This window comes from Hordeum vulgare, chromosome 7H, assembly GCF_904849725.1.
Source record: "Hordeum vulgare subsp. vulgare chromosome 7H, MorexV3_pseudomolecules_assembly, whole genome shotgun sequence".
Taxonomy (NCBI): Eukaryota; Viridiplantae; Streptophyta; class Magnoliopsida; order Poales; family Poaceae; genus Hordeum; species Hordeum vulgare.
Genome location: NC_058524.1, coordinates 232,783,697 through 232,808,979, shown reverse-complemented (window position 1 = coordinate 232,808,979; position 25,283 = coordinate 232,783,697).

The window sequence follows — 25,283 nt, the reverse complement described above, 5'->3', positions numbered from 1 at the left end:
GCCGTCATTGGTGTGTGTTTTCCGATGGCCACAACTAAAACCTATTCTCAAAAATATTGTTTGTATTGAGTGTATCTCCCTCCCTCTCTTACCCGTCTCATCCCCAAAACCTCAACCCTACCAGATGGAGTATGAAGCTGGACTTGTAGTCTCTGGACCAATGACCCAACTAGAAGCTGAAATATGGATTCAGAACATGGAGAACCACTCCGGGAGCAACTTGATCTCAAGGAAGTATGAAGTGGAACACGCTCTTCAGTACTTTACACAAAGTGCAGCTATCTGGTGGAAAATGCACCATGCGATACAAGGATTTAGTGGAGCAGAAAGTTGGGAAGAATTCAAGAAGACTCTATTAAAATCCCGTCTCATTTAGAAGGGCTATGATAATCCGATGAAGAAGACTTGTGCATGCAAGATCTGTGGAGAAATAGGACACACCCAGGAAGAACACACGGATGGATGCACTCATTGTGAAGAAAATCACCCAGCTGAGGAATGCCCAACTAGTCAGGTGACTTGTTTCTTGTGTGAAGGAACCACCCACTACCCAGCTTAGTGTCACATTTACCCCAAGGTACAACAAGTTGTCCAGCAGCAGAAAGAAGCAATGAAGGAAACACTCAAGAAGAAGATTCTAGAAGAGCCAGTGATGAACGAAAATATTGAAGACCCCGATGGACAAGGTCTGACCCGATTTTTCTCCAATGCATGCTACTCATGTGGGGAAGAAGGACATTATTCACAGGACTGCACGAAGAGAAGCCAAGAGTATCTGGGATACTTCCCGATGGAAGAAGTGGAGTTTTATCCTCTTGAGATAGAAGAACTGGCCAAAATGAAGGAGTCTGGAAAGAAGAAAAAGTACCCTCGGAAGAGCCAAATCTCTGCAGATATAGACCTGAGTCATGTCAGATGTTACAAGTGTATGGAATTTGGCCACCACAAATACATGTGCTCAGGAAGGAAGCCTGGAACCCAAGGAGCAAAAGTAAAAGCTAAGAAGCCTCGAGACTTGTCAGAACTCATTTGCTTTCGTTGCAAGGAAGCAGGACATTTTGCTAGCGATTGTCCGCAAAGGAAGAAAGCTAGAATGGAGTAGTTAAGTTTTGACCATGGCAATAAGTGTAACCCGAAGCACTCTTGTTTTTCATGAGATCATGGACTGAAATTTTTGTAACATAAGTCCCTGAGATTGTAATAACATCATGAATAAATGGAATTTATTGTCTCATGATTGCCTATGTTGAAACTGTATGCGTTGTTTCTCTACGAGCAAAGATCTCTGAACACTTATGAGGATAAGAGAAATATGGTCTATGCAGGCGTGTGTATAATTCATTTTTAAGTGTGGTAGTAATCGGTAAACCCACAGGATCCATTGAGTAGGAATGAACCAGGAATACCTGAGTGAAGTACGTGCGGAGATGATGGAGATGAAACTCATGACCACCATGATGAAGCAAAAGATGGATGATTTCAAGGAGCACCTTGGAAAGTTCGAGTGGAACTAAAGTACCTCCAAGAGAGGCAGATGAATAAAGTTGGCAGAAATGCTCGACCATACCGAACCGTGTGGATGGCAGCATTTGTAATAGAGTACTTTTGGATTGGAGTTTTTGATAAGAAATTAAGGATGTAATAAGGATTGATTATGAAATGCATATGATTTATGGAAGAAGCTATGATGGATCGGCAAACGTTTTCTTAGGAGCATACGAAAACCTGAGAGTTGTGAAGATACGATAGATGCTTTGTTCAGCTTGCAGAACCTATGGATTATCCGAACTTCGCTCGTGGACAAGAGAAATTCTACAACGCTTGTGAGGATGCCCAAGTGTTAGAATACGAGATTCGCTAAACCTTATACAGAGAAATGATTTGGGTGCGGAATGGATTGATCACCATGACGACATACTCTTATCATTTATCTTGCTATTCGGAATGGTAAATCTGAGAGACTTACCCATAGAGAGAGACGATGTTCTTTGAAGCTTTTGCTTAAGCCTTAGAATGGTATGATGAAAGCCCCATGTACATGGCATTTGTTGTCACGCGTAGGAAATTTTACGGTGAGGATGAAGACAAGACCTCTCTCTCTGCAGGATAACCACAAATGGTAGACCCCCATGAGAACCATCGATATGTTATTTAGAATTGACCACGAGACTGTCAGTTAAGAAGACCCAGTGATGGAAGAAGCTTATATCAACGGGAGAGCATCACCAAAGGATTTAATATGAAGATTGTGCGATGTCAGTTGCCAAAACCCCAGAGGATCGTTACAGCATTTTGAGGGACCAGTAACTCTCATTTTAAGTGTGGTAGCACCCCACTTTACAGGAGACTATATTTGCTAGAAGACCCCCAAACCCTAACCTTCTTTCTAGCCTCTTCGAATCTCGAGGACGAGATTCATTTTAAGTGTGGTAGTTTGTAACATCCCAAAATTATAAATTTTTGAATGTTAATATAATTATTAGATTGATTGTTTGTTTGTTTGTTGAGTGACTGAAACTTGTGTGAAATTTGAAACTTTTCGAAACTTTTGAATGAGAGGGAATAAAATGACTTTCCCCTTCTCCGGTGAATTCAAATTCAAGCTTTTAAAAGCAAAGAGAGAAGATGACATGACTTCTTCAACTATAAATAATTTGAACGGAGATATTTGCATTTGAATTCTCTTGCATTTCTATCCGTTTTCTTCGTGCAAGAAATGCCGGGAAATACATTCTAAAAAGCGGAGGAACATGACCCTCAAATACCCGGGCATTTTGAATGTTATTTGCACCCTCAAACTTAGAGGATCATTTGAAAATTATTTGCAAAAAGAAATAATGCTTTCAGGGATTTTTGGAAAAACATTTTTTCTGAAGTTTTATTTTTGCCGTCGAAAAATGCCCATCATCTATATTTTATTTTTTTGATAATTTTAGTATATAAAAACTCTTTATTCCGAATTGATTTGCTTTCATTTTTAACGTTTTAGTTTCCTAGTTTTGAAAATAGGAAGGAAATCACTTTTATTAGGAATACCTCCTGGCCCATTAAACCCTTTCCCTGTTTTGGCCCAACAGAGGATCATCTCCTACCTCCATCTCTTCTTCACGTGACATGAAGCTTTCCTTCCATGGAGAGGGAGAATCCCCACCTCCAGGATTCGCGAAGCACATTCCTTCCCGGCGCCTCCCGTCACCCCTATAAGAACCCCCACACCCTCCTCTATCCATTTTCCCCAAGAACCATACCTCTCCTCGCCTCTAGCCGCAGCCCCCGCCTCGCCGGAGTTCATCTTCAACAGGAACTCGCCGGAGGTCCTACTGCCTCCTCACGTCGCCCCACGCCCCACCGGCACCACCAACCTTTGGCCGGAGCCCTCCTCCCCCGCCTGGACCCCTCCGCTGCCTCGGCCGGCCACCGGAGCCACCTTCCCGTCGTCTTCTCCAACTCCGGCGACTAACTCCGGTGAGATTCACGAAATCCCGTATTGCAGTTTTTTCAGAAAATTGCAATCTTACAAAATTCATATCTATTAGTCTATAACTCCGAATTAGGTGATTCTTTTTGCGTTGGATCACAAATTTTATGCAGTTTCTCCAGATATATAATTTGTCTACATTTGGATTTAGAAAAATTGAGTTAGATCAGATTTGAATTAAATCTTATTTTGCTTATTCCGGGAGTTTAAAAATAGCTTTTAATTTGATTCTTTTTGCTGCTGCTTCCTATTGATCATATTTTTCAATAGTTTATGTTTCAAATTTTTTAAAATATTTTTAATTGGGGTTTTTACCAAAACAGATTCTGTTTTAGCTCTTTTAGGACTATGGCTATTATTTTTTCTATAAATTGTTTTTAAAATATTTTCTTTATTATTTCAGAAAGATTATTATGTTTTGTTTCCGTTAGATAAACAGTAGTTTTGCAACAAGTTTTTATTTTAGTTTTATTTGTTTTCATGAAATCAATTCTAGTTCGTTAGTAACGTGCAATTGTTTTCACCGTTGTTTCAAATCCCGTTTGGGAATACCTTCAAAGGTTTTGTGAAAAACACTTTATTTTATCTTAGTTAGGATTTATATATTAGTTCTTTGTTAATATTTTCTGTTAGACAAAAACTATTTAGTGTTTGACGTAGTAGAAGCCTCCCTAGTCTTATTCGAAGTTTCTTTCGGATTCTTATCCGCTCTCTCTTTTGTTTTGATTGTTAGAGTGATTGCTAGAATGAGTGCTTATGTGAATGATATGTTTGTTATATAGATTTCATCGGAGAGTGACGAGTAGTCTATCAAGTTATTTTCTTGAGAAATTCTTCTTCGTGAACATCACAGGCAAGTCACTTTGATCATACTATCACCCATGTTTTATGCATTATAGTTCTACCATCCTATGCCCAATTGCATGCTGCCTAGGTACTTGGAAACTTTAGTCTAGTTGTAGTATCATGTGGTAGGAACACAACAACCCCGATACTTGGCCCCGGGACGACAAATTTCATATTGCTATGCTTGAGTAGACGGGATTTCGGTTGAGTGCATAACACGAGTGATGCGAGGTTGATATAATAATCAAGACCGGACTAAGACAAGATTTTCAAGACCTTGGACACAATGCAACACTGGGTGAAGGACGGTTGATCGGCTCCCTGGAAAACCTAGTGGATGCCCGGGATGCTGGAGAGGCCATGTCATCCTGCGGAAAGCTTGACCCAGGCTCAAAGAGACGGACGGATATTTTCAAGACCCAAGGCTTAACTGCACAGCCACAAGTCATTATGGGCTCTCGCTTGGTTGGACAACGCGGCGACTCTGGACTGGCGGTGCTAGCAGATGTAGACGAACGGTAGGAATGGATGGGCACCGACAGGGATTCAGAGGGACCCGTTGAAAGACCATGTTTTGATCATCCGGTCTTCAAACACCCTGAAGTGTGAGGACAAACCCGGAGGCGATCAAATCTTGTGGGGAACGTGTGCAAAACTCTGCAGAGTACCCAACCTAATCGATTAGCCGTGTCCACGGTCATGGACGACTTGAGCCAAAGGAACTGAAGTTATCTGGATTTCTCAACACCATTAAATATATTTGATGAGGGTAACTATTGACAACTCGGGTACGAGAATTGGTTGGCGGAACCATCTCGTTAACAACCAACTATGTAGTAACATTTTGCTTTTAGCCCTTTCTTGATGTAGGAGAAAACTTGCTTTTCGCTAAAAACTTATAGCCCCACCTGCCATATATGCATATAGTATAGATGATTGCTTTTCACCCCTCTCTTATGTGACTTGCCGGCATATTCAATATGCTGACCTACACGGCTGCAACGTCTTATGTTGCAGATATTTTCTTCGACGAGTAAGAGTACGATTCAGGGTTACGGTCTACACTCAACTTGCCGTTGGTGTTTATTGGGACTCCACTCCCTTGACTGCTTCCGCTGAAATAATTAAGGTATATATCAGTTTTACGCTATTTACATGTGATTGCACCTTGATATATACATTGATGTACTGTGTGTGCCAGCATACTGATCCAGGGATGGCACAGAAACACAGAGGCTTGACTCGTTTTGAGTCGGGTCGCTACATTCTCTGCTTATTCATTTGAGTACTCTAACCCCCCTATTGTTAAGAGAAGTGCATTAGCTTCAATGCCCCCTTTCTCATATGGTGCTCGCAGGATGATGAACTCTTTGCCACCCCTTCAGATGTGGGTGGTGAAGAAATTGAACTAATCACTTCTGTAGGTTAAGTCTCTAGAGGAAAATCAATATCTGAAGAATTAGCTGGACATCTGAGGAAAATACTTGATTGGACGCCAGCTAAAATTGATGAAATGGCAACATTTCACACGTCCTCAGATTTACTATTTATGATGAAATTCCTATCGGATAAATTGATATCATATTCTTCAAGTCTGAAGCATATGAGATAGTAAGTTGTACTAATTCATCTGCAGGATGACAAAGCCAAGAGTAGTGAGTGGGTGCTTGATAGTGGCTTCACACACCACATGACTGGTGAAAAAAGCTTGCTGATGAATATGCCACTGACTCCATCACCACTGAAGGAAATCACTTATGCTGACAAAGGTAAAAGCAAGGTATTGGGACTTGGTCAAGTGTCTATCTCCAAGGACAGGCACATGTACAAAGTGATGCTTGTTGAGTCCCTTGGGTTTAACCTCATGTCAGTCTCAATGCTTTGTGATCTTGATATGGTTGTTGTCTTTGGAAAATATAGACGTGTAGTCATCATGGAATCTGACAGATCCAAAGTCTTAAAAGGTGTTAGAAGAGGAGATTTGTACATTGTTGATTATTCCACAGGTCCTCAACCAGCTACATGCTTACTGGAAAAAACCTCAGAAGGCTGGCTATGGCATCGAAGACTTGGTCATGCAGGCATGAGGAATTTGCACACGCTGGCGAAGAAGAAGCATGTCATTGGCATCGAATGAGTCAAATTCCTCAAGGACCACCTTTGCGGTGCTTGTGAGTCTGGAAAAATGACCAGATCCAAACACCCCTCGAAGACCATCAAGGCCACTACTCGTCCGTTTAAATTGCTTCACATGGATCTATTTGAACCTACTCATTATGCTACTATAAAAAATGCAACATATTTATACGGCTTTGCCATAGTTGATGATTATTCTAGATATACTTGGGTGCATATCATTATGTATAAAACTGAAGTGCAGGAAGTCTTCAAACGATTTTCCTCAAGGGCCTCGACGAACTTCGGCGTCAAGATCAAATACATCAGGAGCAATAATGGGACAGAATTCAAAAACACTGGTCTTGATGATTATGTTTATGAACTTGGTATTACTCACAAATTATCTGCTCCTTATACTCCTCAACAGAATGGCATCATTGAAATGAAGAACAGGACTCTGGTTGAAATGGCACGGACTATGCTTGAAGAATATCAGACTCCTCGTCGTTTCTAGCCTGAAGCAATCAACACTGCTTGCCACATCATCAACAGGGTATATCGTCACAAGTTCCTCAAGAAAACCTCATATGAACTCCTCACTGATAAGAAACCCAATGTAAGTTATTTCAAAGTCTTTGGTGCAAGATGCTGGCTTACAGATCCTCACCATAGCTCAAAATTTGCACCTAAAGCACATGAGGGTTTTATGCTTGGTTACGGAAAGGACTCGCACACCTACAGAGTCTTCAACATCTATCACAACAAGGTTGTTGAAACTACAGATGTGTGGTTCGATGAAACTAATGGCTCGCAAAGAGAGCAATTGCCTCCTGATCCAGATAAATTATCTCGTGAGGAAGCAATCAATTACAAATGTACTGAAGACATTGTTCCGACTGAGGAAATTGCTGAAGAAATCATCCCCAACACTGATGAAATTCAAGAAGGTGCTCCTGAGGAAATTGCTCCAAAGAAAATTCCTCACCCAGAAGAAATCCTCAACCAGCTCATCCAAGGATTGCAAATGAAGTAAAACTTGACAAAATCCTCGATGACATCAACGCGCCAGGTCCTCTCACTCGCTCAAAAGCTTCACACTTGCTTAAATTTTGTGGGCATTCCTCTTTTGTGTCTATCACAGAACCCTCAAAAGTGGAAGATTAACTTCTTCAATTCAAGCTAAATGACGTGTGGGAGCTCGTCAAACGACCAGATCCTCGCAAGCACAATATCATCGGCACCAAGCGGATTTTCCGAAACAAGCAAGATGAGGATGGTCAACTGGTGAGGAATAAGGCACGACTTGTAGCCCAAGGCTACACATAGGTTGAAAGAATTGATTTCGATGAAACTTTTGCGCCTGTTGCTAAGCTTGAAGCTATTCGAATTCTACTTGCTTATGCTAATCATCATAACATTACTTTATATCAAATGGATGTGAAAAGTGCATGCCTCAATGGTAAGCTTGAGGAAGAAGTATTTGTTGCTCAGCCCCCAGGTTTTGAGGATCCAAAGAATCCACACAAAGTCTTCAGACTAAAAAATGCACTCTATGGCCTCAAGCAAGCCCCTCGGGCGTGGTATGATACATTGAAGGAATTCCTCATGAAGAAAGGCTTCAAACCTGGTTCACTCAATCCAACTCTTTTCACAAAATCCTATGACAATGAACTATTTGTGTGCCAAATATATGTTGATGCCATCATATTTGGTTGTACTGACAAACGTTACAGTGATGAATTTAGTTACATGATGAGTGAAGAATATCAGATGTCTATGATGGGGGAGCTGAAATTCTTCTTAGGTCTTCAAATTCGTCATGCATGAATGCAAAGGAGCCAAGACTCCCATGCCTACCAACATCCACCTCTGCACAGACGAAAATGGTAAAGATTTCGATCAGCACGTATATCGCTTGATGATTGGCTCTTTATTGTATCTATGTGCATCTAGGCCAGGTATAATGCTTAGTGATGGCATGTGTGCTCGTTTTCAAGCAAAACCGAAGGAATCACACCATAAGGCTGTGAAGCATATTCTTCGATACTAAGCTCACACACCAACACTAGGATTATGGTACCCCAAGGGCTCAAATATTCATCTCGTGGGATATTCTGATTTTGACTATGCTGGTGACCGTGTGTATCGCAAGTCAACTTCTGGCACTTGTCATTTCCTCGGAAGATCATTAGTCTGCTGGTCCTCAAAGAAGCAGAACTACATTTCTCTCTCCACTGCCGAAGCTGAGTACATTGTTGCTGGATCATGTTGTGCTCAATTGCTAGGGATGAAGCAAATCCTCAAGGTCTACGATATCAACATGAAGAATGTGCCTCTCTACTGCGACAATGAGAGTGCAATCAAGATCGCATACAACCCAGTACAAGACTCGAAGACTAAGCACATCCAAATTCGTCATCATTTTCTTCGGGACTATGTCCTCAAGGGAAACATCATCATCGACCATGTGAAGACTGACGATCAACTAGCAGGTATTTTCACTAAGCCCTTGGATGAGAAAAGGTTTTGCAAGTTGAGGTGTGAGCTAAATATCTTAGAGTCTCCAAATGTTCTGTGAAAACATGCACACATCCTAACACTTATGCAAAATTGATGACTTAGATGTGCAACACACTAAGAATCGATTTTCTTCAATCTATGAAGAATATCACTCTTAGTGTGAGAAAATTAATGAACTATTTGGTTCTCAGGGCCATACAACAATTGTACACGGCGCCTGAAATCATCATTCTTATACGGTGGGTCACGCCACCACCCAACTTTGAAACTCTTCAAGCTGTTTTTCTTCAAAGTTGAAATTCGTCAACCTGACGCTTTGTCACAAAATCCTCAAGATTTTCAAAATCTTCAAAAATCTTCAAAATCTTAAATGCATTTCATGATTTTCATTTGCCTAGATATATATATATATATAGACTCAGATTTCAATGTCCTCAACAGCATTCACTTATATCTATTTCTTCAATTTGATATTTCATCAAAGTGAATGTGATTGGACCCGACTCCCCTCTATGCTATACTCAACCTAGTCTATTCAATTCTTAATATGCGTTCTACTTGAAACTTGTTCAAAATCCTCACTATGTCTTTGTTAGCTGAGGATTTTGCAACAAAATCCTCAAATCTTCAAAAATGAATTTTATGTCGTTACACAGTAACTGAACCCACTTCCCACGCTAGGATAAGCACAATCTCCACCTCTTCTATCGTGGGCTCCATGTGTCGTACGGAGATGAACAGGCAAGGGCAGTTCGGTTCTAAAGATTCGCTCGAACAGTTTTCCACATGAGCTATAAGTAGGACCTTACCACCCTCTGTTGAAACCCTTCGTCCTATCTTCATATCTCTGCTCGAGCCCAAACCTAGCGCCACCGCTAGCAATCTCGTCGCCGGTGAGGAATGATAACACACAAGTGTAGGGGACCGCAATAGTTTTCAAGGGTAGAGTATTCAACCCAAATTTGTTGATTCGCCACAAGGCGAAGCGAAAGAATATTCTCAAGTATTAGCAGCTGAGTTTGTCATATTCAACCACACCTGAAAGATTAGTGTCTGCAAGCAAAGTATCAGTAGCAAAGTAGTATGATAGCAACATTGTGAGAAACAGATCTGTTGATGGCAGAACTATTATTTCCCGGCAACGGTGTCGGAAAAGTCTTGCAACAAGTAACAACAAAGTGGAAACGAACAACAGTAGCAGCAGAGTAACATCAATAGCGACAGTAGTAGCAAAGTGGCCCAATCCCTTTTGTAGCAAGGGACAAGCTTGGACAAAGTAATGTAGCAAGGACCAGTACTAAAAGACTCGTAGGAAGTGGATCGGTGATGGATGAGTATGAAGGATGTGATTCATCATGTAACAGCTATAACACAGAGAGATAAGTTACTAGCTCCCGTTCGTCAATCTAATGTAGGCATTTATTCCGTATGTAGTCATACATGCTTAGAGAAAAGAAATTGCATGACATCTCTATTGTCCATCCCTCCCGTGGCAGCAGGGTTCTAATGGAAACTACGGGATATTAAGGTTCTCCTTTTAATAAAGAACCAGACCAACACATTAACACGTGGTGAATACATGAACTCCTCATACTATGGTCATCTCCGGGAGTGGTTCCGTCTATTGTCACTCCGGGGTTGCCGGGTCATAACACATAGTAGGTGACTTCAACTTGCAAGATAGGATCTAAAACACACATATATTGGCGACAACATAATAGGTTCAGATCTGAAATCATGGCACTCGGGCCCTAGTGACAAGCATTAAGCATAGCCAAGTAGTAGCAACATCAATCTCAGAACATAGTGGATACTAGGGATCAATCCCCGTCAAAACTAACTTGATTACATGATAGATCCCATCCAACTCATCACCGTCCAGCAAGCCTACGATGAGATTACTCACGAACGGTGAATAGCATCATGGAATTGTCGATGGAGGAAGGTTGATGATGATGATGGCGACGATTTCCCCTCTCCGGAGCCCGGAACGGACTCCACATATGCCCTCCAGATGAAGAACAGGAGGTGGCGGCGCCTCCGTATCGTAAAACGCGATGAATCCTTCTCTTCGATTTTTTTCCGGGCAAGACGGAAGATATAGAGCTGAGTTTGGTGGCGGTGGTGCCACGTGGGACCCACAAGACCTCAAGGCGCGGCCTAGGGGGGTGGCCGCAGCCTGTTGGCTTGTGGCCCACTCCCACGCACCCTCCGGTGGATCTTTGCGCAGGTATTTTTCTTTTATTCCAGAAAAATTCTCCGTAAATTTTCAGGACATTCCGAGAACTTTTATTTCTGCACAAAAACAACACCATGGCAATTCTCCTGAAATGAGCGTTAGTCCGGGATAGTTCCATTCAAATCACGCAAATTAGAGTCCAAAACAAGGGCAAAAGAGTTCGGAAAATTAGATACGACGGAGACGTATCAACTCCCCCAAGCTTAAAGCCTTGCTTGTTCTCAAGCAACTCAGCTGACAAACTGAGAGAGACAAAAGAAAAACTTTGACGAACTCTGTTTGATCTTGTTGTTGCAACTATGTCTAACTCACAACCAGAATTTCAGCAAGATCACAAGCAAACCACAAAAGCAAATGACATCTAGGTCTCACGGTAAACTCATATCAATAGCATAATCAACTAGCGAGCAAATAATAATAAGCCTCAAATGTCAACACTTCAATCAAAACAACATGAAGCAGTACGAACAGGTGGTATCTCGCTAGATCTTTCTGAGACCGCAGAACATAAATGCAGAGCACCTTCAAAGACCAAGGGCTGACTAAACATTGTAATTCATGGGAAAGAAGATTCAGTCATAGTCATACTCTCTAATTGGTGCTTTTATAAGAGGAGGATGACTCAACATGAACATAAATAGACAGGCCCTTCGCAGAGGGAAGCATTAATTTGCAGAGGTGCCAGAGCTCAAGCTTTGAAAACAGAGATAATAATTTTGGGTGGCATGCTTTCATTGTCAACACAATGACTAAGAGTTCTCAACATCTTCCACGCTACACATGCTATAGGCGGTTCCCAAACAAAAAAGTAAAGTTTTGACTCCCCCACCACCAATCAATCACACTCCACGGCTAGCCGAATCCTAGGGTACCGTCCATACCGACATCAATCCTGGGGGAGTTTGGTTTGCAATTATCTTTTCGATTTGAGTATGGAACTGGGAATTCCAATTACCGGCCCCTTTCTCGTGAATGATAGTGAATAAACACATATCGAGGATAACACGCTTAGCATGGAAGATACCGATAGCCCCCTGTCACCACATGAGCGGTTCGGGCATGCAAAACAGATTATTCCTTGAAGATTTAGAGAGTGGCACATGCAAATTTACTTGGAACGGCAGGTAGATACCGCATATAGGTAGGTATGGTGGACTCATATGGAACAAGTTTGGGTTTATGGAAGTGGATGCACAAGTAGTATTCCCGCTTAGTACAAGTGAAGGCTAGCAAAAGACTGGGACGCGACCAACTAGAGAGCGACAAAAGTCATCAAAATGCATTGAGATTAACTAACATTGAGTGGAAGCTTGAGTACGACTTAAATCACCATGAACATGAACATCATAGAGGCTATGTTGATTTTGTTTCAACTACATGCATGAACATGCGCCAAGTCAAGCCACTTGAATCATTCAAAGGAGGATACCATCCTATCATACTACAACACAGTCATCTCAAAATTCATGTGGGCATCCAAGACAAACCATTATAAGCTCCTAGCTAAGTAAGCATGGCATAAGCAACTATGATCTCTAAGTTGTCATTGCAAACATGTTTCTCTCACAACAAAGCTGAATCAGGCACGATGAGCAAGTCATATTTACAAAAACAAAATAGATCGAGTTCATACCAGCTTTTCTAGGCTCAATCACTTCATCATATATCATCATTATTTCCTTCCACTTGCACGACCGAACGATGTGAACAATAATAAGCGTGCTCGTGCATTGGACTATGCTGGAATATGCAGGAAAACACAAAGGAGAAGACAAAGTAATATGGCTCTTTGAAAGCTAAACAGGTATGCATACAAGAGCCACTAAACATTGTAACCAATATCTTCTATCTTGACCCAAAGAAAAAGAAAACAATTTACACGGGAAAGCTCCCAACAAGCAAAAGAAGAAAAAGAAAATATTTTTGGTTTTTCTCAAACTAGACGGACACACGAAAAGAAAACGAAAAAAGAAATAAACTAGCATGGATCATACAGTGGCAAAGTGTGAACACCGGCTAACAAAGTGAAAGCGTAAGCAAGAATGTAAAGTCGGTGAGAACACGTACTCCCCCAAGCTTAGGCTTTTGGCCTAAGTTGGTCTACTCCCAAGGATGGTCCTGGCGAAACCCAAAATCATAATGGGGGTTATACAGGAGCGCTGCAGCCACTGCCTGAATAGCTGCCTCACGGAGACGAGCAGCCTTTGCCTCCATCTCATACTCCTCTGCCTGTCCTCTGGTTATGTAATATCTCCATTTTACCTGAAAGTCGAAGAAAGCAGGAGCAGGAAGAGTAATATGGAAAACACGCTACCGGTTAAATATCAAACGGTATAGGAGGGATTAATCATCCCTTTCAATGAACTGGTAGCCTGTCAAAGCGACGCGGTCATGGAAAGCTATATGGAGCAGGGGATCTCCTTCGCGGAATGGTACTCCAAGAAAATTTGCTATGCGAGTGGCATAGAACCGACCAAAGAAATCCCCTTCAATAGCATTCATATTCAGCCTCCTTGCTATAATAGCTCCCATGTTGAAGCTTTTGTCACCCATCACTGCGCTCTTAAGGATACTAAGGTCGGGTGCGTGCTACTACAACAAAAGACCTTCCAATGGCGCCAGAAATAGGTGTGTTGACGGCACCCGGAATCCTTCTGCTACGGCTACGCCTTAAGGGACTTCCTAGGAAAATATGCAAAGGATTCCCCCTGTGGCGTTGAAGCCTTGCGTTGGTGTTCCCTCGAAGCGGAAAGGGTGATGTAGCACAGCGGTGGTAAGTATTTCCCTCAGTTTGAGAACCAAGGTATCGATCCAGTGAAGGAGTATCACAAGAGCCTGCACAAACACAAAAAGCTTGCTCCCAACGCTATGAAGGGGTTGTCAATCCCTTATAGATTGTTCGCCAAGTGAGAACTGAAAGCAACAAAGTAACAAAGGAAAGTAAAAGCGAAATAGGAAACGATAGGTGTCAATAGACCCGGGGGCCGTAGTGTTTACTAGTGGCTTCTCTCATGAAAGCAAGTAGACGGTGGGTGAACAAATTACTGTCGAGCAATTGATAGAACCGCGCAGAGTCGTGACGTCATCTATGGCAATGATTATATCTATAGGAATCACTTCCAAAACAAGTAGACTGATACTTTCTGCATCTAATACTATTACTCCACACGTCGACCGCTATCCGGCATGCATCTAGTGTATTAAGTCCAAAAGAACAGAGTAACGCGTTAAGCAAGATGACATGATGTAGATGGACAGTCTCATATCTACGACAGAGCCCACCTTGTTACCCTTGATGTCAACTACACGATATGTGCCTTGCTGCCCCTACTGTCACTGGGAAAGGTCAACACACGGTAAGAACCCAAAACCAAACACTTCTCCCATTGCAAGAATCATAGATCTAGTTGGCCAGAAAAAACCCAAGACTCGGAGAGACTTACAAGGATATCAAATCAGGCATATAAGAAATCAGCAAAGACTCAAATATATATCATAGATAATCTGATCACAAATCCACAATTCATCAGATCTCGACAAAAACACCGCCAAAGTAGATTACATCGGATAGATCTCCATGAAGATCATGGAGAACTTTGTATTGAAGATCCAAGAGAGAGAAGAAACCATCTAGCTACTAACTACGGACCCGTAGGTCTGAAGTGAACTACTCATGAGTCATTGGAGGGGCGGTGATGATGATGAAGAAGCCCTCCAATTCCAAAGTCCCCTCCGGCAGGGCATCGGGAAGGGTCTCCAGATGAGATCTCACGGAATCGGAAGCTTGCGGCGGCGGAAAAGTATTTTCGTGTATCCCTTGATATTTTTCTGATTTTTAGGGAATATATAGGCGCAAGATCTAGGTCAAGGGGGCGCGAGGGAGGCCACAAGCGTGTCCAGCGCCGCCCCCCTGGTGGCAGAGTGGGAGCTTGTGGGCTCCCTGTAGCCCTCCTGGCTTGGCCCACAAGCCCCCTGATCTTCTTCCGTTCGGGAAAAAAACATTTCTGGGATTTTATTCCGTTTGGACTCCGTTCCAAAATCAGATCTAAAAAGAGCAGAAAACACAGAAAATACAGGAACTGGCACTTGGCACTGAATTAATAAGTTAGTCCCAAAAAAGATATAAAAGGTACATAAAACATCCAAAGATGACAAGATAACAACATGAAACCATCAAAAACTATAGATATGTTTGAGACGTATCAGTGCGCAGAGGTGACAATGCTCAATCTTGCCATTAATGCATCTGCCTATGAAGAGGGCAAAGTAATGCAAGGTAGGAAAATGAATACTCCCCATGGTAGCTTGCGTAATGTCTCTGGTTTCTCCAACAGTAATACCACAACAAAAATATCTAACCGAAGATTTAGGAGGATCATTGAGACTACCCCAAATAGGTATCTTGCAAATTCTATTCAAATCTTGTAAATCCATGGTATACAATTTATCATAGAGATCAAACAGCACCGTTGTCTCACGGCCAGCTGAAAATTTCAATCTACGAACAAAAGAGGCAGTGAGAGCAACATACTGTTCACATTTATCGGAGATGAATTCTTTGAGTCCGACGTTGTGAACAAGTGCATCAAACTCATCTTTGAAACCTGCCTCAATCATAAATTCATCAGAAGGCCATTCACATGGTTGTACTTTTGCATCGCTTGGTTGGTAAGGATCAGGCTCCCGAATCGCAAGACGAGGACCTCTTTTGGTTGAGGAACCACCATGAAAGTTTCTCCTGAACATCTTCCTTTTCTGAAATTTTCACTGATTCTAAGGAAAGGTCAACAAGGCTCAACGAAACTCGTAGAAACTACTCCCACAAGTGCCTAGAGACCATATTACGCATCAAAACTACTTGGGACCATCTAAAATTAGCATGCAAAGCTCAAGAACATAGTCACCAAGGTAGCAAAAATACACGGAGTATAAGGCACTAGAGCAAAAACTTAATTGGACCAATAGAGGAGTCACTTACCAAGGAGTAATTTCCCGAAAACAGTTCAGAGAACGGTGATTTGAGCAAAGAGATCGAAAATCCCAGCAAGAGGAGCAAGAACACGGGTTTGAGCTGCGAAACGATTTTTTTTGGAGGTAGGAGAACCAGATGAGAGCAAGAAGGAGTGGAGGGGGTGCATGTGGGCCCCACAAGCCTGGGTGGCGCGGCCAGGGGGTGCCCGCGCCCCTAGGGCTTGTGGCCCACTTGTGTGGCCCCTAGACAAGCTCTTTGTCTCGGAATTTTTCAAAAATTCTAGAAAAAATCATACTTGATTTTCAGGACGTTCGGAGAACTTTTATTTTCGGGGTACTTTTCTACCGGACGCTAAAACAGAAAACAGGGAAAACTAAACTAAATCTATCATTTTTCTGCTAAGCAACCTAAAGTGAAAGCTTGGAACAGAGGTTTGTGACTCCTCAATTCATCCATCTCATGGTCATCGAAAGAAATCCGTCAGTGAGGTTGATCAAGCATCCTCGACAAACCTTTTCGAATCGCAAAAGAGAACGGAGAATTTTGGAATAGCCACTAGGTCACCTCAATGGGGATGTGTATCTCCCCAACAAGAAAATCATACTTCATCTTGACACGAGGAATAGGGCATTCAAAGCTCCCAATAAGAGTCGATGGAGTCTTTTCGATAGCATTAATGCAATGTACTCGATATTGTTTCTTTGGGAAGTGCATCGTATGATCATTACCGTTGACATGGAAAGTGACATTGCCTTTTTTGCAATCTATAACAGCCCCTGCAGTGTTTAAAAAGTGTCTTCTGAGGATGACCGCCAAGGCATCGTCCTCAGGAATATCCAGATAACAAAGTCTGTTAAGATAGTGACGTTAGCAACCACAATAGGCACATCCTCGCAAATGCCAATAGGGAAAGCAGTTCATTTGTCGGCCATTTGCAGAGAGATTTCAGTGGGTGTCAACTTATCCAGTTCAAGTCTACGATAAAGAGAGAGAGACATAACACTAACACCGGCTCCAAGGTTGCATAACGTAGTTCTAACGTAGTTACCTTTAATGGAGCAAGGTATAGTGGGCACACCAGGATCACCTAGTTTCTTAGGAGTTCCACCCTTGAAGGTATAATTAGCAAGCATGGTGGAAATCTCAACCTCAGGTATCCTCCTCTTATTAGTCACAATATCTTTCATGTACTTAGCATACAGAGATATTTTGAGCATATCTGTCAAACGCATTTGCAGAAAGACAAGTTTGATCATTTCAACGAATCGCTCAAAATCCTCATCATCCTTTTTCTTGGATGGTTTGGGAGGAAAGGGCATGGGTTTCTGAACCCATGGTTCCCTTTCTTTACCGTGCTTCCTAGCAGTGAAGTCATTCTTATCATATCTTCTATTCTTAGGCTATGGGTTATCAAGATCCACATCCTTTTCATTGCTAGGTTGAGCATCAACATGAACATCACTATTGATATTATCATTAGGCTCATGTTCATCACGAGATTGTGTTTCAGCATCAGAGACAGATGCATCGTTTGGACTCTCAGGTGTAGCTGCAACAGGGTTGCTATCGTGCAGGTTCCTATCATCTTTCTTCTTCTTTCTAGGATGACTAGGTGTATCAGTGATAACTCCTTGAGAATCTTGTTCAATTCTCTTAGGATGACCCTCAGGATACAAAGGTTCCTGGGTCATTCTACCGCCTCTAGTGACGACTCTGACAGAATTGTCATTCAACTCATTGAGCAAGTCATTTTGAGCTTTAAGTACTTGTTCTACTTGAGTAGTAACCATAGAGGCATGTTTACTCAGAATCTTAAGATCATTGACATTTCTGTCCACACAAGCACTTAAATGACTAAGCATACGAGCATTCTGTTCCAATTGTCTGCTAACATAATCATTGAAACTTTGTTGTTTGGCAACGAAATTATCAAATTCATCCATGCATAAGCTAGCAGGTTTATCAAAAGGAATATCACTCTCATCAAACCTACCCATAGAATTTACATCTACTACTTGTATCGGGTTATCGAGACCATGGATCTCTTCGATAGGTGGTAGATTTTTGACATCTTCAGATTTAATGCCTTTCTCTCGCATAGATTTCTTAGCTTCTTGCATATCTTCACGACTGAGGAATAGAATACCTCTTTTCTTCGGAGTTGGCTTAGGAGGTGGTTCGGGAATAGTCCAAGCATTCTCATTGCACAAGATGTTATTCAGTAGAATCTCAGCTTGTTCTACGGTTCGTTCCCTAAAAACACAACCAGCACAACTATCTAGGTGGTCTTTGGAAGCATCGGTAAGTCCATTATAGAAGATATGAAGTATTTCATTCTTCTCAAGAGGGTGATCAGGCAAAGCATTCAGTAGCTGGATGAGCCTCCCCCAACCTTGTGGGAGACTCTCTTCCTCAGCTTGAGCAAAGTTGTATATTTCCTGCTAGGCAGCTTGCTTCTTATGGGCAGGGAAATATTTTTCAGAGAAGTAGTAGACCATATCCTGGGGGCTACACACACATACAGGAGCAAGAGAAGTGAACCAAGTCTTAGCATCATCCTTTAGCGAGAAAAGAAACAGCTTGAGGATATAGTAGTGGCGGATCTTTTCCTCACTAGTGAATAGGGTGGCTATATCGTGCAGTTTGGTAAGATGGGCTACAACCGTTTCAGACTCATAACCGTGGAAAGGATCAGATTCGACCAGAGTGATTAACTCAGGGTCGACAGAGAATTCATAATCCTTATCGGTCACAAAGATATGCAAAGTAGCAAACTTCAGGTCGTATTTCATCCTAGCGTTCAAAGATTTTTCTTTCCACTTGCGCAGTAGTTTCTCAACATCATATCTATCCTTACACGCAAGAAAGTCCTCAGCTATCTGTCCCTCCATAACATAGCGTTCAGGCATAACAGACAATTCAGGCATAGTAGCAGGCTCTACTTCAATAGTATCAGCAGTTTCAAAAGTATCATCACGTCTAGCAGCAACTCTAGCAATTTGTGCATCAAGGAATGCACCTAGTGCCAAAGCAGTATCAGCCATAGCATCATCAGGCAAAGCAGTATCAAGCACAGAATCATCAGGCATAGTATCAAGCATAGCATCATCAGGCATAGTATCAAGCATGGCATCATCATAAGCATCATGGGCAGCAGAAGTAGCATCATCAAGCACAGGCGACATATCAAGATATCTAGTAGGAGGCGAAGTCGCAAACTTACTCAAAACTGAAGGTGAATCAAGTGCAGAGCTAGATGACAGTTCCTTACCTCTCCTTGTAGTGGAAGGCAAGATTTTAGTTCTTGGATCTTTCGGATTCCTCATAGTGATCAGCAGACGTCAATCCCAAGTGACTCAGTGAATATAGTTGTGCTTCCCCAGCAACGGCGCCAGAAAAAGGTCTTGATAACCCACAAGTGTAGGGGATCGCAACAGTTTTCGAGGGTAGAGTATTCAACCCAAATTTGTTGATTCGCCACAAGGGGAAGCGAAAGAATATTCTCACGTATTAGCAGCTGAGTTTTTCATATTCAACCACACCTGAAAGATTAGTGTCTGCAAGCAAAGTATCAGTAGCATAGTAGTATGATAGCAACGGTGTCAGAAAAAGATCTGTTGACGGTAGACTATTCCTAACTGTTGTATCAATGGCGCCAGTAAGTTGCATGTGGACGGGGAACTATTCTTTCCCGACAACGGTGTCGGAAAATTATTGCAACAAGTAAGAGCAAAGTGGCAATGAACAATAGTAGCAGCAGAGTAACAACAATAGCGACAGTAGTAGCAAAGTGGCCCAATCCCTTTTGTAGCAAGGGACAAGCCTCGACAAAGTAACATAGCAAGGACCAGTAGTAAAAGACTTGTAGGCAGTTGGTCGGTGATGGATGAGTATGACGGATATGATTCATCATATAACAGCTATAACACGGAGAGATAAGTAACTAGCTCCCGTTCGTCAATCTAATGTAGGCATGTATTCCGTATGTAGTCATACGTGCTTAGGGAAAAGAACTTGCATGACATCTATTGTCCATCCCTCCCGTGGGAGCGGGGTCCTAATGGAAACTATGGGATATTAAGGTTCTCCTTTTAATAAAGAACCGGACCAAGGCATTAACACGTGGTGAATACATGGGATCCTCATACTATGGTCATCTCCGGGAGTGGTTCCGGCTATTGTCACTCCGGGGTTGCCGGGTCATAAGACATATTAGCTGACTACAACTTGCAAGATAGGATCTAAAACACACATATATTGGCGACAACGTAATAGGTTTAGATCTGAAATCATGGCACTCGGGCCCTAGTGACAAGCATTAAGCATAGCCAAGTAGTAGCAACATCAATCTCAGAACATAGTGGATACTAGGGATCAATCCCCGTCAAAACTAACTCGATTACATGATAGATCCCATCCAACTCATCACCGTCCTACAAGCCTACGATGAGATTACTCCCGAACGGTGAAGAGCATCATGGAATTGTCGATGGAGGAAGGTTGATGATGACGATGGCGACGATTTCCCCTCTCCGGAGCCCGGAACGGACTCCAGATCTGCCTCCAGATGAAGAACAGGAGGTGGTGGTGCCTCCGTATCGTAAAACACGATGAATCCTTCTCTTCAATTTTTTTCCGGGCGAGACGGAAGATATAGAGCTGAGTTTGGGGGCGGTGGTGCCACGTGGGCCCCACAAGCCCTCACGGCGCGGCCTAGGGGGGTGGCCGCGGCCTGTGGACTTGTGGCCCACTGGCACGCCCCCTCCGGTGGATCTTTGCGTAGGTATTTTTCTTTTATTCCAGAAAAATTCTCCATAAATTTTCAGGACATTCCGAGAACTTTTATTTCTGCACAAAAACAACACCATGGCAATTCTGCTGAAAACAGCGTTAGTCCTAGTTAGTTCCATTCAAATCATGCAAATTAGAATCCAAAACAAGGGCAAAACAGTTCGGAAAAGTTGATACGACGGAGACGTATCAAGGAACAGCTTCACTGCCTCGCCCTCGCCCTCGCCGAACTCACGCCGGAAGCGGAATATCTTCCTCTGCCGCCGTCGTAGCTGTCTTATGCCGCCATGTTAGGGCGCAACAGACATGAACCAAACACCTGATGAGTAATATCTTCTCACCTTTACTGCCCATGTTCTTCTTGTTCGTCGCTCAGGGTAATTAAGATCTCATTTTACTGCCTTTGTTGATCTACTATTTCACTTTAGGTTCGCGAAATCTATTTTTCCTTAGTGTGAGTCAGCCTCGCACACTCAACTCCTCAAACACTTGATGAATTTCACTAAGCCACTAAAATTCTTCATGAGATTCCTCAATTGTATAAACTCTCGAATCTGCACAACTCTGGAATTCCTCAATCCACTGGTCAAATTCCTCAACTTTTAAAAAATTCAATTTCTTCAAATCTGAGAACGCATATGACCTCTCCAAATTCCTCGCACCCATACTCTGTTCACAGGTGCAAAATGTCAGCTTATGAATCACTAGTTTCTCATCAACTTAACTCATTTGCAGCGTTCCTCGAAGAAACTTTACCAGGGTCATCAGAATCTTCAAGAGTGCAAATTCCTCACCAAAAGAATCAGTTGAAGAAAATGGAAGATGACAGAAAGCAAAAAGGAGGAAAAAAAATTGAACAGAACACTTCAGTGGATATTCCTGAAGAAATATACGCTGACTACTGCACACCTGATGAGGAAATATATGGCAAATATACCATGCCAAAGAGAAAAATAAGGCCTCAGAAAATCAAACACTTGTGGACTGAGGAGTGAAGGAATATCGCTATGTAACTCCTAAGTATGCGAAGAAATTCGCCCTCAATCCACCATGTAAGAGGCCTCCTCTGGGAAACCAACAGGCTGCACATCCCTCAAGTGTTGAAACAGTTCAGGATTACCCTGAGGAGAAAGACAAACATGTGTCCAAGCTTCAGAGGAAAGCAGAAGCTATAGTGAAGAAATTCAACGAGGACTCTGTTGCTGCTGCCACTGCCGCCACATCCTCAACTGCTGAAGCATCTGGTACAGCTATTCCTCAGAAGAATGTTGTGCCAAATAAATCAAAGGCCTCAGTGCCAAAAGAGCAATTGCGTCAGAAGGCTGCAGCAGCGCCAAAACTTTCAATAGCACCACAGTCCTCAAAGCCTGAACAAAAGCAGATAGTCAAGCATCAGCCTGCTCATTCTAGCTCCTCTGTGCCATCGGCCACGAGCTCTGCTACAAAGTCTTCACCAACTCTTTTGAAGACTAGAATGACTGCTGGAAGAGGCATCAGGCCCAGTCCAAGAAAAGTCATCAACATCCCTTCTGCATCAGAAGGGAGTGAGGAATTCGATGATGAAACTCTTCAAGCAATCATGAGAAACAAGCAGGAATGAGTTGCACAAGCCTCAGGCAGCTCGATTCCTCTTGCCATGGACCCCAAGGTTCTATTCCTCATGTCTGGTATGAAAATCCAAACACTCCCATTGATGACTTGAAGCATCCCCCTGGTCTCAGCCACATGGTTGCCACATTCATCAATGAGGCAAAATGGAAAGAGCAGCAAGCCAAGCAAGCAAAGGCTGCGAAACTGAAGAAGGAGAAATTTCTCAAGCAGAATATCCTCAATCTGACGCTTGAAGCTCTTGTTTCAACCGAGGCTAAACTAAAGACTTTGACACACAAGTACACGAACCTATATGATTGTCAAAGTCTCAAGGTGAATTTCATCAAGTTTGCAACTCATGTAGTTGATGAATACAACAAGAAGGTTGCTCCTCCTATGCAGCAAAAGCTACATGTGTCCAGCTATTCGGTTCAGCTGATCGAAGAAGATGAAGCTGATGAACCTGCTGCTGAGGAAAGTTCTCAAGATACTCCAGCTGATGAATCTACTCCAGCTGAAGAAAATGTTCCAGCTGAAGAAAAAGTTTCACCTGAGGAAACTGCCAAAACTGTGTCTGCATCAGCTTCAGAAGAAACAATTCCTTCACCTCAACCCTCAAATGTGAAGAAGATGATTCTGTCTGCATTAGATCTGAAGAAGACCAAAGCTGCTGAGAAAGAAGCAAAGAAAAGAAAAGCTTCAATGACCTCAAAATCCTGAGAGGCCAAGCGTCCAAAGGTCACAGAGACAGAGTCTTAAACTGCCCCAGTGGATGCTACGCCTCTGAATGTAGCTCCATCCTACGCACTGGTTCCCTTCGGAATTGACTATGTCATTCGTGAAGAAGATGAGGAAATGGAAGATGTTGAAGCTGAAGAAATCATGGATGAGGAAATTCAAATTGATGACATTCCTCAACCATTCTTTCCTCAAAAGACCTCTGATGATATTGATTGCACCACTCCAGTTTTTCGTGATGATTTCTCGGAAGAGACTCATCACTCACCAAGGTCTGCCCAAATCCCTCCTACTCCTGCTGCAATAGAAATCCTCACATGATCTAATGGCAAGACTATCTGTGAAGAAACTGCTCAAGGATTAGCTGCAACAGCTGAAGATAATGCATCGATCAATGCTACAACTGTCTCCTCCTCCAAGCCAATTCCTCAAGCTGGGGAAAATCCTCAAGCTGAGGAAAATCCTCAACCTGAAATAAAATGTCAGAATGAAGAAAATGCTCCTGCCCCTAACACCGAAACTGCTATTGTTGTGGTCAACACAGAAACAACAATGATAGTAGCTCCTCCTCAAGAACAGCAGCATAATCTTCAACCACAGCAAAATCAGCCTTTGTCGAGGAGGCCAAAGTTTCAAAAGGAAGCATTCTATGAAGAACAGATGTACTTCAGAGGCGTATATCTGTATGATAAGCTTCGCATGAGGCACTGGAAATTTTGGACGAGGACTCAGCTTAACTACTATGCCTCTGTGCTCTGTGGGAGGAACAAAATATTTCAGCACAAGCATATTCCTCATGTTGACATGTAAGAAATTCCTTGCTTCATTCCAGTCCTCAATCTTCATCATGAATCTGGACTGCTGCCTCTCTGCACTGACATAGGTGACAGGAAGAGTGACATAATTCTTCAGTTCTACGGTACTTTGCATATCTTTGGAGACCCGAAGGATGTCAACACTTGGGTGTTGGACTGGATCACTCAACACACGCACTACAAAGCGCCTGACACTGAATTTCTTCGTGCGCTTCCAGTCTCAATTCCCTCAGGAAATGTAGTGATAATGTATGATGAACGAGAGCTGCCCAACAAACTGATGGAAGTCCTCATGAAGCCTTTGGCCAAGGACCAACCTCCAAGGACTAGCTTTCTGCTTCAAGACTTGAAGTATGAACCATGAACCGTCTACAAAATCCTGGCCAATGTCATCGCTCCTATCAAAGGCCAGGATGATGAAGAAGATGTCGTAGGCATCATGAAGAATATCCTCTTCAATATCATCCATGGCATACCAATAAACCTTCATGACTTCTTCCTCAGGACTTTGGTTGATAATGCTCTGTCGCCCTTCGACATGAAGATTTATGCTCCTTGGATCACGAGATTCATCAGAAGCAGGTCAGGCATCAACTACCTTGCTGATTTTCCTAATCACATTGGATATCTGCCGCTTGTCAGAGTCATCAAGAAGACATTTGAGCCAGTTCAAGGCAAAGGAAAATCTGTATGAAGGAAATCGGCCCCTAGATGGCCAGTTCCGTGAAGTAGAGTCATATTCTTCATATGATGACACTGCTACCCAAGATTCGCCAAGCCCTGTTGCCCCAAGAGTGATGAATAATAGAGAGCTACACCGCAGTCTTCATCAGAAGGTCGATCGCAATCACAAATGGGTAAAATGTCAATTCAGTGCCATTGTGAAAACCCTCAACGCGACTCAGAATGCAGTGAGGAAAAATCACTATTATCTTCATGAGGTGTTTGATCGTACGTGGGCCAGATTGGCTCATCTGAAGACTCAAGAGGATCTTGACGAATTGGAGTTTACTCGGGACTTTGACTGGTCGTGGCCTCCCGAGAAGAAATTCAAGCCAATTCCAGTTCCTGACCTTGAGGGCATTTCTTTTTCTTCATTCCGCACTGCAGAGTCTGATGAAGAACGAAAAGACACTGCTATTGGACCAAGGAAAATCCCGTCGCCAAGAATTCTCA